The sequence below is a fragment of the Falco punctatus genome, assembly GCF_963210335.1.
Source record: "Falco punctatus genome assembly, chromosome: 7".
NCBI lineage: Eukaryota > Metazoa > Chordata > Aves > Falconiformes > Falconidae > Falco > Falco punctatus.
The window spans coordinates 38,704,373-38,723,025 of NC_137587.1; the positions used below are offsets into that span (position 1 = coordinate 38,704,373).

At 42.2% G+C, this 18,653-nt stretch overlaps 1 protein-coding gene across 1 annotated transcript in view; it reads right to left on the minus strand.

Annotated features, from left to right (window-relative positions):
* The window catches only part of BMP4 (bone morphogenetic protein 4), a 32,068-nt gene extending 15,841 nt beyond the window's left edge, over window positions 1–16,227 (minus strand). The window contains exon 1 of the mRNA XM_080394416.1: window positions 628–16,227. The gene's annotated coding sequence lies outside the window, so the exon portion shown is untranslated. The remainder of the gene's footprint in view (window positions 1–627) is intronic.
* Between the last annotated feature and the right edge of the window lie 2,426 nt (window positions 16,228–18,653).

Below are 18,653 nucleotides of genomic sequence, written 5' to 3' on the forward strand. Positions count from 1 at the left end.
AATAAAACATCAAAGGAATTTTGTGGGGCTCACCCAGTAAGCATCCAAGCTCTAAATAATACCACTTTATTATCTTTTACTCTATTAAACTTAGAACTGTACAACTCCATTGTGCTAAGCAGTTGGTACAGGACCCTTTCCCAGCGTACCCAAATCCCAGAGCTACCGTCAGTGGATACCACCAGAAGTTTTTTATTGATGGGGAAGTAAGGCACAGGGTGACAGAGCGCATTTCTCCAGAGCACAATGAAGGTGTGACCATAGCTCATCTTTGTAGATCAGTGTCACTTTGACCCAGCAAACACAGGCAATAACAGACAATGCAGCAACATGGGTTTAGCACATACAAACAGCTTAACAATTCTCCAGAGACTCTGGATGGGTACTCTGATGTGGCTGTAGCACATCCTTGCCAGGGCAGTGTCAATTTGACCTAGTAAATACAGGTATTAATAGAAGAGGAAGCAATATCAGCTTAGCAAGTGTTAGCTGCTTACCAGTTCCCCAGAGACTCTAGATGGGTACTCTGCCTGCTAGCTTGGACAAAGCCTGTCCTGTGGCTCTGTGCCGCGACCCAAATGACTTCCAAGGAGGAGGCAGAAACACATACATTCTAATGACACCTACCTTCATGACAAGCCTGGCAAGATGGCACATGATCGTTTTCCCTGCTGGCTGCTGGCTCATGGCTCAGGTGGTTCTCCTGATGTTGGTTAGGGCAGTCTCTGCAGAAGCAAGGCAAGATTCAGCCTAAAACTGTACGATCAAAATCCAGGGGTATGGGTGGAAATTCAGCTGGTCAAATGGAGAAAACTCCAACATCGTCTCATCCTGAAACGAACATCGAAAGTAGATCAAATTGCTCTCAAACAGTGGCTATTTTCCTGCACGCCTAAAAGGAGAATCTAAATGAGTAACTCAGGTGTTGCTGTATATGCTGTACAGATCTAAAGAGAAAAGATGAATGCATTCAAAGGAACCTGCTGTTCCTGTTGTGTAAAGCTTTCCCTCTGCAAAGAGGCAACATTTATGCTAGGAACTGTGTCACACTTCCCCACTGCACTTCGTGAAAGAAAGACAGCAAATGCTTAAGATCAGTGGAACCAAGAAATGGTTCTGCTGGTAAGAACCAGGAAACTTTTGAAATACACTCACAACTCTACAGACCACAATTGCTACTGCAGAGCAAACCATTTCTACCTCATCTATATGTGCGTGTATTTTAAGAGTTGAAGAACTGCCGCTCTTGTACTTCTCAGCAGCTAATAAAAATCCTTGTTAGCAACATCTGGATACAAGATAAGGGGACCTTGCAAAGAAACATGAGGTATTCAACAAGTTTCTGCAGTGGGTTCATCATCAGTCCTCTGAAGACTTTGCTCCAAAGTCTGCTGAGGTGTTAGGGTGTTTTTCTGTTGACTTCATTGGGCTCTGAACCAAAACGTAAAGCCTCCCTGCTGTGTTTTGGACATTTATTTGTGTTTGATCTGTAATAAGATCTTTCATTTCTCTTATTCCTGTAAAAACAAAGCCACAGTACAAGAAAGCAACTAAGCACATGCTTATCTTTAGGCATAACCCTAAACCCATTCCCTTAAAGTCCTTAAATCCTAGGGACTCCTGGGAGAGAAAAGCACATGCTTAAAATTAAACACATGCTTGGGGTCTTTGCTAATTAGTGATGATGACCCTGTGTCTTACAGGGCCCTAAGCACATCCTGGAGCATCTGGGGTTTTAGGGTCCATGAGGGAGAAATTTCCAAAGTGTAACTCTTAGTATCATATGTAATTTGGAAGCCCGTCATTAATGGCTGTAGGACTGATTCTGTTACAAAACCATTTACAATTAGTTAAGGGAAGTAGAGTTTCTCAGATATTTGTAAAAATAAGAATGTCTAAAACCAGAGCCTTTTCTTGCTATTATTACCACACAGTCCCATCATGACGACTGACCAGATCAAAGTAAAACCACTTTTTGGAATGCATGTGTTTACTGGCTTCTCCAGAGCAAATGTGTCTCGTTTCAGCCAAAATATTGTCCCTGGCCTCCTTTGCTTTGCTTAGAGGAAGCACTCGTGCATCCTCTAGAGTCTGGCTCTTGGAAGATAAGCGAGCCTTTACCATTGGGTCAAACAGCAAAAGGAAGACCATTCCCAGTAATGTGCACAGAGCAAAAAAAGCATTTTTCTTCACCACACCTTGTTTATTTTGGACCTCTGCTAAATTGTTAGAACTCTCAACTATCTTGATCACAGACAAAGCCTGAAACTTAACATGCCTGACAGGTCAAATCAGTGTTGTCTCTGGTGACAGAATATTTGGGAAGTTTCTTTGCAAAACAGTCCTTTCAATAGTTTTGCCTGTCTTTGCTTGCACTTTCTACGATTACTTCACGTTCACATAGGTACCACACGCCAGCCAACATGAAACCTCTCGCCTTTTCAGCATCTCCTGTTGCAAGGACTGAAACTTGTCCTGTGGCTTCTACACTCCATCTCTTTTTCTTTTGATGTATCTTCCTGAACTCTTGTTTCAAGGTGCACCAGTGCATTCCAAGATGCTCTTCACCCTTGAGCTCTCTACAAAATTTTATGCTGATCCATGTTTATAGGTTCCTTGTTCTGCAGGCTGAACGAGGCCATGTTTCTGTGTCCATTAATGAGGAATCTGGATCAGATGTTAGCATACAACATTTCTCTCGAGTTAGCCAAAGCACACAGTTGGGTGCTCCTGCTGGCTTTACTATTTATACAGGATGTGGAAAGACAGGTGATATCTGAACCCAGCATAAAGCCTTCAGAAGAATATTTTTTTAAAAGAAAAGTGATTGTTTGGATGCTTTACATCATGTGGCTGCAGTGTCTTTGATCTGAAACTAGATTTACCACAGCTCCGCACTTACCTTTGCGTGACAGGGAAGTTGCAAGTCAATGCATCAACTGTCTGAACCACCAAGAACAAAAGGATGCTGCAGGCTGTGCTTGCCTAGAAGCGTTGTCAGTATAGTCATCCACAATCCAGGATCTAGAAAAACACCTAAAATAGCTTCAGCCCAGCCCATGCTGTTTTGAGGATGGAAAGGAGGATAGGAAACTTCTCTTGGGTCCTTCTGCAGCCCCCAGTTTTTAAGCTGTCAGTGGTGATCTCCTTAACTCCATGATTCTTCAGTGCTAAAGACCCAGTTCATAGCGACTCTACAGGAGAGACCAAACTTTTGTAAGAAGCATTAGACCCACTTTCTTTGAATCCCAAAATAGCAGACCCAAAGCAAAAGGACCCAGGGTGTCTATCTAACAATAATCCATTTTCAGCCACTGGCTCTGAACTATGAAGCTCTCTCCTAAATCAGCTATTGTACAACTGTAATGTCCTGATTACAGAAGCACATAATTACTGAGTTTGGAAAAGACCTCTGGAGGTCATCTAGTCCAACCCCTTGCTCAAAGCAGAGTCAGCTAAAGCAGGTTGCTCAGGACCTGCCAGATCAATATCTCGACGCAACATTTCCATGCATGCTTTGTCTGGGATAGCTAATCTGTCTTTGCTCAGTTTCATGATCCAATCAGTGCTTAAGACTATGTAGAGAACTAAGCTGAGCCATTTGGTAATGAGTGGGATATTATACAGAGGCTAATACTCTATGGCGCTGATGAAGCAGAGAATGGCTAGACTTCTGGGCTCTGGTAGATGGCTGCACTGATGGATGGCTGAACCTAGGAGCAGCAAGAGTCTTCTCCTTGTCGAAAAAATCACCCTTATAAAGAGAAATGGTGGCAATCCTTGGAGCATTCTTTTCTCCAAAATAGATTTTCAGATGGACTACAGCCTTGGATAGCATATTTTTTTGCAGCTGAAACAGTTGTACTGGTATTTCCAATGCTCTCTGGGCAGCTCATGTCATAAAGAAGAATATTACAACCAAAACAGAAGGTAAGTACTCATTAGCATCTTCTGCGTTAAATCTCTGGTGACATTAAATGTCCAAGAGTTATGATTTACTTTTCAACTCTCTTTTGAGGATGGCCTGCATTACCTGTTGAAGAGAAAGGGTTGATGTCACTGCAGGCAAGTTGATTTTAGAAGTTTGCATGAAGGACATGCCATATGATTAAAAATTACCTCCCTCTGGTACCTTGCTCAATGCTTTCTCAAAGATCACTTTGCATACAGCCTGTGGAAATGAAACACTGTCTTCCTCCTGGTAGCAGATATGTAAAAGACTTTCGCAAGGAAATTTGGGGAAAGAAAATTCTGTTCAATACACTTTCTAAACCCAAAGAAGAATGGAAGGCTGTACTCTCAACAGAGACCTCAGAAAATTCACTTCTTTCACCACCAGACTCCTGTTCCCAATGCTAACCCTAACCTCTGTTTCCTTTCCTTTCTACACAAGATTGATTCACAGAACTTGATTTAAAGGATGTTTATTTCCATAACAAAAATGATCAGGGGTCTAGAAAACATGACCTATGAGGAAAGATTGAAAGAATTGTGTTTGTTTAGTCTAGAGAAGAAAAGACTGAGGGGGAGACATGATAACAGCCTTCAACTATGTAAAAGGTTGTTGCAGATAGGAAGGTAATAAATTGTTCTCCATGTCCACTGGGTATAAGACAAGAAATAATGGGTTTAAATTGCAGCAAGGAGGATTTAGGTCAAACATTAGACATGTTTCCTAAGAGGAAGGACAGGTGAGCACTGGAGTAAATTAGTCAAGGAACTACAGACTCTCTGTCACTATTGAGGCAAAGATTTGCCAGGAACACCTCAGACGTGGCAAATCTTGCTTTGGGGTAGAGGGACAGATGATCTCTCAAGGTCCTCTCTGCCCCTTTTCCTACTAGTATATACTACCTGTCAAAATTATCACAAGTATCTTTGTTCCATAGTAGGGAAAGAAAAAATCTTTCTTGAATGCTCCCAGAGATTTTTAATGCTGGTTTTATCTATAGTGGCAGTGCATTTGAAGGCATTCACATTTATTTCTATTTAGACAATTAATTAAAGGACGATTTTACAGACCTAACCCCCTGCACATGTTTCCTTTTATGGTTCATGCTATAAAATGACACGTCTGCACTCATTCAAAAGCTTTCCTCCAGATAAGGGATGCGGGACTCCCAGCCAAGTAGATTCTGTCCTATCTGGAAGTGATGCCTGCAGCCCCAGCCAGCGTGGAGATCATCTGACTGAGGGGGCTTCCTCCACCTCAGATCCTTGGGTCTCGTAGCCACGACCAATCACCCCCCATGCACTGCTCAAAATGGTCCCTCTCCTCCTGAGTGGGGCAACTCAATCCCACAGCACGTGTAGGGTTTGGATTTTGAACCCCAGCTCTGCCAGTACCAGTTGTGCCAACCCATCCGGTTCACCTCCAACGCAAAGGACAATGGAATTGCTTTTTAAAAAATGCATCATGACTTCCCACAATTGCAAGCAATCCTTTGCCGTAAAAAGCCATTTGCCCCCTCAATCATCATGTGCAATATTCAATATACGGAAACAAGGGGATGCTTCTCCACATGCTCACTGGTTCAAGACAATGATCCTCTCAGACACACAGCCAGAGGAGTGAAAAAAACACCTCTCTGACCAGTGAAGAAAATAAAAATATAACAATTCAGTAATGAAAGAAATCTCCATTTTACGGCCTCAAGCAAACCAGGATTGCTTCACAACCTAATAGAACAGGAAAAGGTTAAAAATCATGCTCCAGAGCAGAAGACATTCATTCATTTTCTTCCATCTTCCCTCCATTTCGTCTTTCAGAGACAGGGGTTGAGGCTGTGCACAGCAATGGAAACATTTTCTTTTGGCACCAGACTTTAAGGAAGTGAAATGGTTCTAGATCCACTTGTGACTTTTTTTTGTCATTTGGAGAACAAAATTAGCCAACCTGAGGCAATATTTTCTGCCATTTACACCTTAAGAAGGCTTTTGTGATTTAGTTTCTTCATTATTTTATTTATTTTTAAATGGCATTAAAATTAACTTACCTGTGGAATTCTGGGTTGCTTTCTTACTTGAGGACAGCTATAACAATTCAGTCTAATGAAGTTTTCAGTCAGCTATTCCATTCAGCAGAAAACACAGTTTTAGAGTGGTCACACCTAAAGGTTTACTTGCATCAAGTCCAGGGACAGTTTACCCTCCATAGAAAGGAAAATAAAATCACAAAGAAGCAAGAATATTTGGGCAAATCTTTTTTAAATGTTCTGATTTTTCATCTGAAATGAATTTTTGAAACTGTTAGCACAACTGCATTTTTTTTTAATATTTTATGCATACATACATATGCAACCCACCAAAAATAAGTGGTATGGTACCAAGAGTTTTTTTTAAAAGAACTTCCTTTATCCATAAGTTCATGCTATTAAGCATGTGAAGACATCAATGGCACACAACAATTGACAAAAGGGGTTCTTTCTTCAGGTTTCCAGCTCAGCTTCCTATAAAAAGCAGTGAATCCTACAGGTCTTGCTAGACTGGGCTGCTCTGATAACAGGGTTTGTCTCCCTCTCCTGGTGTTATTTTAGCTTTTAGTGTCTTGAATGCCTGAAAAATATTAATATTTTCTAAATATTTGAGAAATCCAGGAGATACTCCTCACTCAGTTCTCTTATTCCTAATTTTTATTACTGAGACCAAGTACGGGCTCTAAGGCTGGATACAATTAAGTAAAATCACATTGATATATTGATGCTGATTAGGAATTGAGTTTTTTTCTGCTCACACTGGTTTAAGACTCTTTTTCTGCTATTGGTTAACCTCCTTCTTGAATCCAACCTACCAGGGAGGCTAACAGATTTATACCCAGGGTATAACCACTGCATCATCATCACCTAAGCCACATAACAACCGAACAGCCACGTACTCTGTGTGTGCGCACATATCTGTTTAAACCAGAGCCCACTGAACGAGGACCTGAACTCAAGTTCATCTCCACGTTTTCCCGCTCTGTAAGTGGCATGGCTGAACTCTGCTCTCAGTTTAAGCATGAAAGGATAACACCCTGCCTGTGGAACCTGCAGTCCTGACTAGGTAGTACAAATGGCAAAATAAAAACCAGATAGGAAATGCCAATTGGTTTAGGATCCTGAAGCTGGACAGCTACGGTGGGTGGTCCTAGCAAATGCAGAGGAACCAAGTCTCATAGCCATGAAGCACTGGCATTCAAGCTTGAGACTTGCTCCTTTGACTTTGGACTGACAACATTGTCATGAATAATCCCATTAGATAGGACTACTTCCCTCCACTGATGACAAAGTGTGACAAGTGCAGGGACGGATACCTCTTGTTCTTCCATCTAAAGCTATGAAAGGCAAATCTCATCCTACATTCCTGAGATTCTAATTGCACCCTATGGGCTTGTACCCTCAGATTACCGCAAAATTCTGTTTAGCTGGTGAGGGACCTATCCTGGAGTCTCGCACGTCAAGGCACAAACATTTACAGTGATCTGGCAGCACATCTAGAAGAAGGGAAGCTGATACACAGTGCCGTGTATACATCACATGGTAGGATTCATCTTACCTAACTCTATCTACCTGAAAGGGAAGCATCAGGTCTGAGCTAGTCATATTAGCTCCCTGAATAGTCAACAGAGATACGCGTTTCCAGAGGGCAACTTATTCCATGACTTTAAGAGACACCTGTCCTTGGCAAGATAAATCCAACCCAAAGAAAACATTATCACCTACGTTTTTCACTTCAAAATAAAAGATCACTGTCAGCCTTCCCACCTGGAAAACAGCGGATCAGATCTGTACTCGTCATTCATGTGATGAACAAGTGAGGCTCTGGAGAAGGCAGAAGCCCTGAGTTACTTCAGCTGAAAAACTAGTCATTTGCCTATGTCAGAACAGCTACCAATGGTCCCCTGGCCTGATCCTACAAAAGCTTTGCATTAATTTAAATACCTTTGCCAACGATATTTAGGGAAAACTAATCTAAGCAAAGCTTTGATGGATCAAATCTATTGCTTTCAGTGTGAAAACAGAATCCTCCTTGGAGCAGCTCCAGCTAAATCTCCTCTCTGGGAAATGAAAAGTTACAGTTGCACACTAAAGAAAGCGATCACTAGGATGTTCATTTCCTGGGTACAGGAAATAGGTTTCTGTGTGCAGTATTCTTGCTTAAAAGAAGTCTCCTTGTAACTTGTTTCACCAGTGATTCTAAAGATATGACTATTTAAGTCATGTGTCGGATCCTAACATAGGCTGCATTTACTATTACATTTAAATGCACTCATGCACATAAAAGCAGCCATCAGAGTACCATTACATCAAGAATATACTATTACATCAAGATTTATTTATCTGAATTCCCCATAATTAGGTCATAACATATGATTAAGCAGTTGCTAACTGTGTCGTAAGGAAAGCTACAAAGGGAACAAAATATTTAAAACAGTAATAACATACCTATCCTGCTTTGCTATTTATGCACAGTTAAACACATAAAAACAAAGGAGCAACTCTTAATTACAAGGACAATTTATTTCTCTGACCTTCTTATTGGGACACATGCCAAACCCACTGGGGGTTGGTTTGTTGGTTGATTTGGTTGATTTTGCAGCAAAAATGTTCAAGCCCATTGTTGGAGACGCTGCAGTTGTCTGCCTGGAGAAAGCAGAGCATTTCACAGTGCTAATTTACAGCCTTCACAACTGGTCAAGGGCAGCAATGAAGTATACAAATTACAGTTAAAAATAGACATGGCTTTACGGAATCTCATTCCGGTGACTTCTAAAGGTGCAGGGCCAGGAACACATACGTCTCATTCCACGCTGTCTGTAAGTCCATTTTCATCTTTTTACTTTTCCCCTTGGATCCTGAGCTCAACTTCAGTTTTGAACTTACATAGGAAGGCAGGAGGTTAAACCAAACTGCTAACTGTGTCTCTTCAAAACTGACATTTAATACAGGGTATAAATCACTGTGGGAGCCTGTTATTCCTTCAGGAATGCAATTACATAGGGTCAAATAAAACATGAAAGAACCCAACAAGTTTTAAAATGTAGTATGTTCTCAAAAGCAGGCAAGAAGGAATGCAAAGCAGTCCAAATATGCTAACATCCACATGTTGTCCTGTATGAGGGGGATTAGAAGGAAAGGTTTCTGTTCTTTAATGATTATGTTGTTAAGCATAGGTATGCATGCAGGTTCAGGGCTCTTGCTGAATACCAGTCCATTCAGGGAGCTTTGGGCAGATTACTGTATTTATTTAAAGCAGGTGTCTTTTATGTATCTCATTATTTTGATTGCCACTGTAGCCCTATTTAAGATACCACGGCCACTTAGCGCACAAATGGGATATGCAAAATGGACATTTACCTTTTCCTTCAAGGCTCTGGGCCCAGAACTCAATCCCCGTTCATCTGGACCGTAGAGAGGGACTTTGTCAAGAGAGAGAGCACAGCAGAGCAAAATCATCTCTCTGAGAAGCAGACATCTGCCACCCCCTCATCTAGGCCACCTCAGTCTCAGTCTCATTGGTCAGCTTTTGAAACAAGGATGGAGAACAACAGGCAAATACAGAAATAAAACTTCATGAAGCCTCTTGAAATCTGAACAAAAGACAGATTAAGCAGGTTCAGCACCTCCTATACAATCCCTCACTGTCACCATTCACATTTCGCTCACATTTCTCTGAGCACAGAAAACCCTTCTGCTTTCGTATTTTAGCAATGTATTTAAATGGCCTAGAAGGAAAAGTCTACAGATTCTAGCAAATTTTTGAGGTCAACTTTTGCCACCCTCAATTTCACTACTCTGTATTTTACACCTTGAATAGTTAAACTACGCAAACTTTAAAGTTTCTTAATTGACAATCTGGGATTTATTGAGGGTAACTATTTTATCCAAAAGTAATTTTTTTCAGCTAAATTGGATTTTTAAATTAAAAATTAAAGGCTTCATGGAAAAATAAAATTTTAAGCATCTTAATTTGAAAGTTTTTACAAACGTTTCCTTTTCTCTTTGTAAAAGAGTAACTCTTCCCCCAGAGCCAGTGATGTTTAGAAGATACATACAAGAAAGAGTACTTTGCTTTTTGAAAGCCTTAAACTTTTTCACTTGCTTTAATCTTGCTTTTAAAAGCTTTGCTTTTCACATTTAGAAATAAAACTTTCACTTGTTAAACCTCTCCCTAAGAAAGTAACACAAATAATACTTTACTTACTAAAAGTTTTCCAGAAAAAAAGAAGTCAAAAAGAAATATATGAAATAACTCATTTTGCATTTTTGTCTTTTTTAAATCAGGCAGAAAAAGTGGGAAAATCTTAACAAATCGGGGAAAAGTAGGTGTTTCCTCCAGATCTTTTAAAAATTACATTTATACAGCAAATCTCCTAATGGGGAAATTACAAGTGGGGATTTTTTGTACAAACCCCCCATAGCTCTAGCTAGCAGACTCACTGATTTCACCTCCACTAAGACTGCCAGAATAAAACCTTAGATTTCTCTCACTTGTTTTATAGCAACCCACTGCATTACAGTTACATGGGTCACCGGTCTTGCCAACACATACATATATTCTCAGAATGAAGCCTATGAATAAGCTTTAGCAGAACAAAACCTTTGTTAAAGGCAGAGGTAGCACTACTGTCTATTATAAAGATTATTAAATACTTCCTATTGTAAGACTAGTTTAGTTGCTTAAAATGTTGCCGTGCTCCAGCCATAGGGGTGAAATAACTCATGCTGATCATGGGCCTCAGGCTTGGTTTATTTGTGGGGAGGATTTTTTGATTATTTTTTTTTAATATATCAGCCAGAACAACTCACTTGTTTCAGAGAAGAAAGTTTGAAGAACAAACGCTGCTCAAGGGTTTTCTCAAACAATCCCTAAGCCCTTAAGTTTGAAATGTTCTAGTGCCCTAATTCTTTGCAACAAGGGCTTAAAAATTGCTAGTCGCCAGAGAAAGAATAGACCTTTCACTCATCACATGAAAATGTCCTCAAATGCAACCGTATCACAAGCATTTGTAAGACTGCTGCTTGCACTTATGTACAAATTGAATGGTGTGAGTGCCCAGAACCAGGGGTCTACAGCACCACTTCCCAGGCAGGGAGAAGATTTGCAAAGAGTAACTCTGGAAAACAAAGAGAGAGCTTAAAAAGTGAATAGCAAAATTTGAATTTCACTTCCAATCTGAAACTACCTTCCACTCTTAGAGAACTCCCCTTTTCTGGTATTGTTTGGGAAAAAAATTACAGTGAGGATAAGTACACCCTCACAGAAAGCATGCACAAAAGCTGAGGACATGCTGGTTTTGTTAGTTCAGAGCCATTGCTGGCAGAAGTGCAGGGTTCGTGACCTGAAGCAGCAAGTGATACTCCAACCCTGATGCCTGTGACTGCCACTCTGCCACACTTTCACATGAAATTAACCTGGAAGATGCTAATAACCTGGCAAAAGTTTAGATGTTTTTCATCCTTTCTAGAAAGTCACCATTCCTTCACCTGAGAAGGTTATCTCCTTCAGATCTAGTTTCTTGAGCTTTTGTCTGCTGAAAAAACCTAAACCAATATACAAAGCTACAACAACTGAGGATAACATTCCTGCACGCCTGTGGTAACTCCAGCGTATTCACACTGTGTACAGACTCCTCTGTTTGCCTGCAGAAGGGCTGCCCTGGATCTCAGCTATTCTGTATGCCCATTTGTGACAAAGAGCCCCTCCTTTCACAACAAATCCCACCTTATCATCCAGAGAAGTCTGATGTAGATGTAGATTATTTCAGCCACTCTTTCAAATTAACATCTGTTTGTCTTCCATAGGCAGTATATCCTGGAAAGGTAACAGACTGTTCATATACTCAACTTGAAATATATGAAAACCCCAGATATTAAACCCCCTTTTTAGCAGGAAAGTGAAAGGCTTCCTTCTCTAAACGTGGAGCTAATGGAACTGTGTTATACCCATTTTATGTATAGCTGAACCTGTTCCAGCAAAAACTCCACACACAAGCTTAGTGCCAGTGGACATGCTGCGGAGGTGCTGCCTGACTGCAGAAAACCCCATACTGAAGGCATGCCTGTACAGTCAAGATAGAACTCAAACGCTGCGTGTATGCAAAGTTAAAGTTCCATCTTTTTAGCTGCATTTGGTATATCCCAGAATACAGAGTATGCCGTGGTCCCTCAAGGAGAAATATATAAGTCACTCACCCAAGTAAAAGTTAAATACTGAATGTGCTTGAGTTGGGAGGAAACAATGTCAATCCAGCTCTGAATACTGAAAGAAGCAGCATATGGAACTGCACATCTGGCGATAAGATTTATTATATTGAAACTGATACCTTAGGGAAGGGAAAATGCATTGCCTTTACTTAAGGAGAAAAAAATATCTTGATCACTCATAGGCTCATAACACCAGTATAAGTATTATACAAAGTTTCAGAAGAAACAGTGGGTAAAGAACAGACAGCTGCGGCAAAATTTGACATAGGGGATGAACCTCAGTCTGGGGGTATAACAATGTTAGGCTTTTGTACCAGGCTACTCTATCCAAATATTAGGTAAACTGTTGATATGTTGCCACACAAAATTACTAGTTAAACTGGAGAAGACAGGGATAAGACAAGTGTTGCAAGGAGGATAATAAATTGAGCACATTGTACTGACAGAACAACTGAACTGAAGGGAGGTTACTGGAGGAATTCTCAATATCAGCCATGGGATGACTGCATTTAACACTTCCTCTACCAGTGCTGCTGCAAAATGCAGAATTATTTCTAACCAAATTGCCTGAGGCACAGAGTTAAAAGATACCATCGATACTAGGAAGACTGGAATATCATACCTGAGGAAATTATATACAAACCACAAGGTCTCTCAGGGACTAATACAACATCCCGCTACCGTCACTGGCATTGTGTAGGGCACTGGTGATTCCTCCTGAACACTTCTCTGCTCATTCATATTTGAATGAGATTAATTCAAGCTAGGCTAAGAGTGGAGAACAGATGAAAAGGCTGGGCAGAATACAGGAGGACTAACTAGGCACAGGTCAGCTACAGCAGCCTTTTGATGAAATCAGGTGGATCAAAGACTTGGAGGAGTCACCTCAGGGGGCAACATCATGACAGTAGTGGGATGGAGTAAATGAAAGGTCAACACTGGCAAGCATGGCCAGAAATAAGGAGGGAAAGATTTCTAGGGATTGTGGTAGCTGGGTTCATAAACAAGATCCCAAGAGGAGCATGAAAAGTCTGAAGCTACACCTTCATTAAGTTAAAAACAGTTCTAAAATGAGGCTGCTTGCTGTCATTTATGGGGAGTTCAGCTAGCCAAAGGGAGAGAGAAATAATCTCAAAAACCTGATAAAAACAACACTAAATATGGGTTATTCAGCAGGAGGAGGAGAGTGCTGAAAGAAGGAACACAACCGAGCAAGCACTTACGAGCTGAATATCTGTGCTCTCTGCTGATAATGTTGTGGCTCAAACTCTATTGCCCATTTCTTAAACACCTTCAGTGAGCACACATTTTAGAGTAAAAGTCAGATGCAAAAGGCACTAAGTGTTAGATAGAATTTCCACCCCTTAGAAAGAAGCCAGCATTGAACTAGAACTGCCTCAGAAATCAGCAAATGTATGAATTACTAGGCACTGTTATCTTAAGCTTTTAAATAAGGTTCTGATTTGGAAAATCCAGGTCAGATTTGGGGTTTCAGAGTAAATCATATACCATGTGCATTGGCAGTTACGGTGTATGCCATAAACACAGTGTCTAAGCTCTAGTGGCAGATCCTCAGGATCATATCCAGTTCTGCCTCATCCCACTGGTGAAACTGGATTTTGACTAAGTATTGTGCTACAGACCCTCATTCCACTACACACACACACACGCGCGCGCGCGCATCCAGGCAGGCAGTCTCATAAACTTTAACTACATGCAGAAATTCCCATATTGCCTCTGGGATATGATCCAACACATGAAGGGGTGCACTGGTGGATGATCAGTACCTGCCAGGTACAAAGTCTTCTCTTTTCTCCCTGGGTTGAGGTCTGTGATGAACTGTCCTAATGCCTTTGCAATAAAACTCATCAAATTCCACCAGTATAAAGTAACGAGCTGTAGCCCTTCTACCAACCTACATCTGCTATTTAAAGCAGGCCAAGAAAACAACCAACGATGTCAACTCTTCATTCTGTTCCTCAGATCATCAACTCTCTGAAAATAACAAAATCTGAAAGGCATATGGACCTTCTCATAAAAACAACAAACATACAAACAAACCCTCAGATGAGTTTCCTGAGTCAGCAGGATCTGTCTGCTAATTATTACCGTACAGAGGGCCCAACTATCCTCTAGCCAGAAATTACCCAAGAAAAAAGCTGAGTTATTCCCCCCAAGCGGGGCTGTTTGGGCAGGCTGAACTCCTCCACTTCTAGGGGTAACACAGGGGATTTAGCTCCCCAAATCAGCACAGCCACAAGACCTAGAAAGATAGCAGGGTACTTGTGGTGGTTGGTGGGAGCTGCTTTTACCCACCTTCCTGCCCGTGCCTCTCACACATAGACAGCATGGGTTCCGCAGAGAGAGAGAACCCCTCTTTGGCTCAGGAGCCCTTGAGGAGATGTTTTGACCTGCACAGAGAGAAATATGGGTAGATTAATGGTATTGGGTCTGGAACAATGCAGGCTGGGAAAAAAAGGAGGGAGAAATGTCTTTAGGCACAGATGGTTTTGACCCTGAAGTGCTCTGTCCCCTACCAACCCCTTCTGCTAACCTTGGAGCCTCCATGGAAATATGTCCATGGGGCATGGGATAAAGGAGATGGTAACAACACAAGGCTACAGCATCCTACGCAAACATGACCTGGTCTCTCCTTTTTGCAAAGGGCAGAGGGGAATGATGTGAACCAACAGGGCAATTACCTTCAGCAGATGGCCCCCCCGTGCAGCCCCCACGCCTCAGCCCAGAGCTGCTTCCAACCTTCTCTTCCAGGGAGAGGATAGAGCTCACCTCCCCACCCAGAAAAAAAGTAGCATCTGTGGGAGAAAGACATATGTCTGGCCTCTACCGTGAACCCTGCGCCTGGCAGGAGAAAGCAATGCCGATTCCAGCCCCAGCTTTTCATTCCTGTTGTAACAGTCATAAACGCCTGCTGAAACCTAAGAAGAACAAGACTGTAATCCTAATAAAACAACATTCTGGAACCCTGAAAACTAGATGGAGGCTTCTCAGGCCAACTTTAAAATTATATTCGCTTTTCCAAAAGCTGCGCTTTCTGTGTGCCGGCTGGATAAATGCTGTCGGGCTGACCCCAGGAAGCACTGTGATGTGGTATTTCAGCAGGGAAAGCGCAGAAGGCAGTCCCTGCAGCACAGCAGTCATTCTGTCCCCAAAATACAGAGAGATGGGATTCCCATGGCTAGGCTCTCAAGGTCCCCTCCTAAAAGCAAGCTGGGATTCTTTGTCTCCGAAGCCAGCCTTCTTTTCCAGGTGCCCTGAAAGGCTGACTGAGTAGAGCAGGCACAGACTGTGCTTGTTTGAATGCAAAGGCTGGTGCGAAGGCACAGCTTTCCACGCTGAAATCTTCCACTCCCTATTTGGACTGTTGTGTTGAACAGAAGCCAGAAGACTTCCCCTTGTGCACCAGCCACCCCTAAGGTGCAGAGCAGGAAGAAAGGGGGTTCAGCTTTCCCTCCTCTCCATCATGCAGAGGGAAGCACTCTAGGGAGATGCTGAATAGCTGTGCTCACTAGCTGGCATTGTGTCTCTAGGAAGGCACCCCATCAGCTAGTGCTTCTCTGTTGTCCTTAAAATGCGGAAAAGGCTGACCAGCAATGAGCCTGAGGGTGGCAAATCCTCAGCAACTGTAAATTTGCATCCTTCCCCTGGCGTCATATGTCGAGCTGGAGCTGCACCAGTGAAGGAGCAGCTCCCTGGAACGTCTGTGTGTTGAACTGTGCTGGCCCTTTTAGAAAGAAAAGCCTTCCGTTGCCAGCTCCTGTGATTTTACTGCAGATCTTCCCTGATGTTGCAGGAGACCCAAGCTCCTGATGTGCCACTCTATCTAGCACTTTCACTTTAAGAAACAAACTCAGTGGTCCTTATGGTCTTAAAGAAAACACTCTTCAGGAGATGGCCTAAACACATGCTAAAGGCTAGAAGTAGCATTCACAGCGACCAGCTATAAAGAACCCAACAACTGACTGGGAAAGTGCGTTGTGTAATGACAAGTGTTGGTTTCTTGGTGGTGGAAAGCACTTGACAGCCATCTAATCATCTCTACAGTAATGACACCGTAGCAATTACATGAGTCAGTCCCTGCAGGGATTAACACATTTGAATTGCAAATGCCCACAGGGCACTAGTAATAATTATCTGGTAAACAGCATTTTCTATCATCATGTTGTCTTAGAAGCATCAATTAATTAACTCTAGTAATTCGCCAGTGAAGTAGGAAACATTTTTTCAGGTGGTGGCTAGGGAAGCTTTGAAGGTGCACAGAGGCTCCATATGCCAACCCCAGGCCAGTGAGACTATCAGGGTCAGGGCTGGCTTCTTAACAGCTCAGCATTTAGGCAAAGGGCAAGCTTTCCTGAGTGACCCCATTCCCACCAAGACACCACAAAAAGTGGCCAAATTTCCAGAAGAGCTCAGCATGCCCATGTGCACCATTCTCTGAAAAACAACACATCTGTCCTGGTGGAAAACAAGGAGCTGAAAATCTGCTCCCAGGCCAGAGTGCTGGGCTCTTGAAACGATGCTCTGAAAGGCTAATCTTGGTGCCAACACCGAGGGCCTCTTTAGCTTTGGGTGAATCATTTAACACCCACATAAACATATACAGATACACAGCTCCTCCCCACACCACAAGCCGTTACCTACTCATTACATTAAAATCACTCTAGACTTCCTTACTTGGCCCTGACTGTGGCTGCTGAATTCTTAGAAATCTGGCTCCGAGCTATTTTGGATTGGCCCTGCAGAGCACAGAAGGAAAGACAAACCTCAGCTCATGTGTGCACTTAGCACCGCACATAACGGGGCAGATCCCAACCCATTCACAGGAGCCTCAAACATGGAAGAAAAAAGATCTGCCTGTATTAATGCACTGTTTCTGGTTTATTTTGAGTCTTCACCAAGTGGAGCCTTTAATCTCTGCTGAGAGGAACTTTTGTGAAGGGAGTCTTAAAGATTTGGAAAGAAATCAACAGACGTAGGCAACATCACAGAACAAAATAATAGCACGTGGACTCTACAATCTTAAAGGTATTTTCCAATCTAAATTATTCTATGATTCTTTGTATTATAGCTGGCCATAGAAGAGTGAACATTTCTGAGTGTGATAAGTAGAGGAGATTCAGCTATTGGTGCTTTTCACACACTACATTTTTCCCACTTTAGCCAATATAGGCATCTCCCCTGTGCTTCTTTCTCAAGATCTCTTCTGCAATGGAATATAAGCTGTATAAGTCACATTTTGCTTTCCAATTAGCCAAGCAGAACATTGCATGATATTTCAGTCCACAGAGAAGGAAGGGAGAGTGAGCACTTTACACTTAAATAACTAAAAGCTTCTAGTGTGAAACAAAGGCAAACTTCACTAACCTTTAGTTTTCCCCACTTCTTAACTGCACACCGATCCAATGAAATCAAATGAGATAATCCCAGCCTGGTGCAGCCTGGAAGCAGAGGTGAAAACCTCCCAGAGATCACGCAATCAGAATAGAGCTCGGACATTGTCAACTTCCCTCTCAACTATTTCCAAATAAAACACTTTTGTTGCTTGGCTGCTCCTGCCAAATGAGCTAACAATAAAAGAAGGAACTTGCAAAGCTTCTATTCACAGGGAAAAAAAAAAAAAAAAAGAAAAAAAAAGGGAAAAAGAAATTAAGGATCTTAAGGAAAAAAACAAAAGAAAAAAAAACCCAAGAAACTATAGGCCAGATCCTCTGGCTGGAGTAAATCAGCACAAGCCCAGCTCTGTTGCTTTACCCCAGGCAAATTGTGGGCCTGGTGCTATTCTGCATTTCACAGGGGTAGGGGGTGGTCTCCACTGGAAGATTGCGACACTGCAGGATACTTTTCCATATTAAAAAGGCGCTTTTTAGCGTTTTGTCTGTTGCCAGGTTTTGGGTTTATTGAGGACTCATTTGGCAGAGCCATCCTGGAAGAACAATACAGATGTTTTATGGAGAAATAAACTGGGACTTGGGCTGGATTCTTTCAGTGCTGGATTCCACCTAATTTGGAGGGAGGAATGGCTCTTTTAATGAAGGGTGCAATCAAAACCTGTATGGAAAGCCAATATGCCCTGGGCAAAGGGAGCAGTAGATATATTGCCCTTCTCGGCTTCAGCAGGCCAGTAATTTCTGGTCTCTTTAGCACTGCAAATTTCTCCCTTCTCACATACCTCTTCAGCAAGGGAATCAGAGTGCCACACTTCGTCACAGCTTCCCCTCCATATACGCAGCCGAGTCTCTTGGAAGGAAGTGGTGTCCTCCCAACAATGAAGAGTCTTTACAGATTAGATATGCCACATCTGTATAAGGAGCTGATCCTGTGAAGACAGGTCGTCGTGAGCTCTCCTTCAGCAGGGACCCACAGTCATCTTCCTAATTAGCAGCACTTTTCAAATGGTAGCGCCTGGAGCACCTAGAGATGATGTAGGACCTTCACTCATAATTGTAA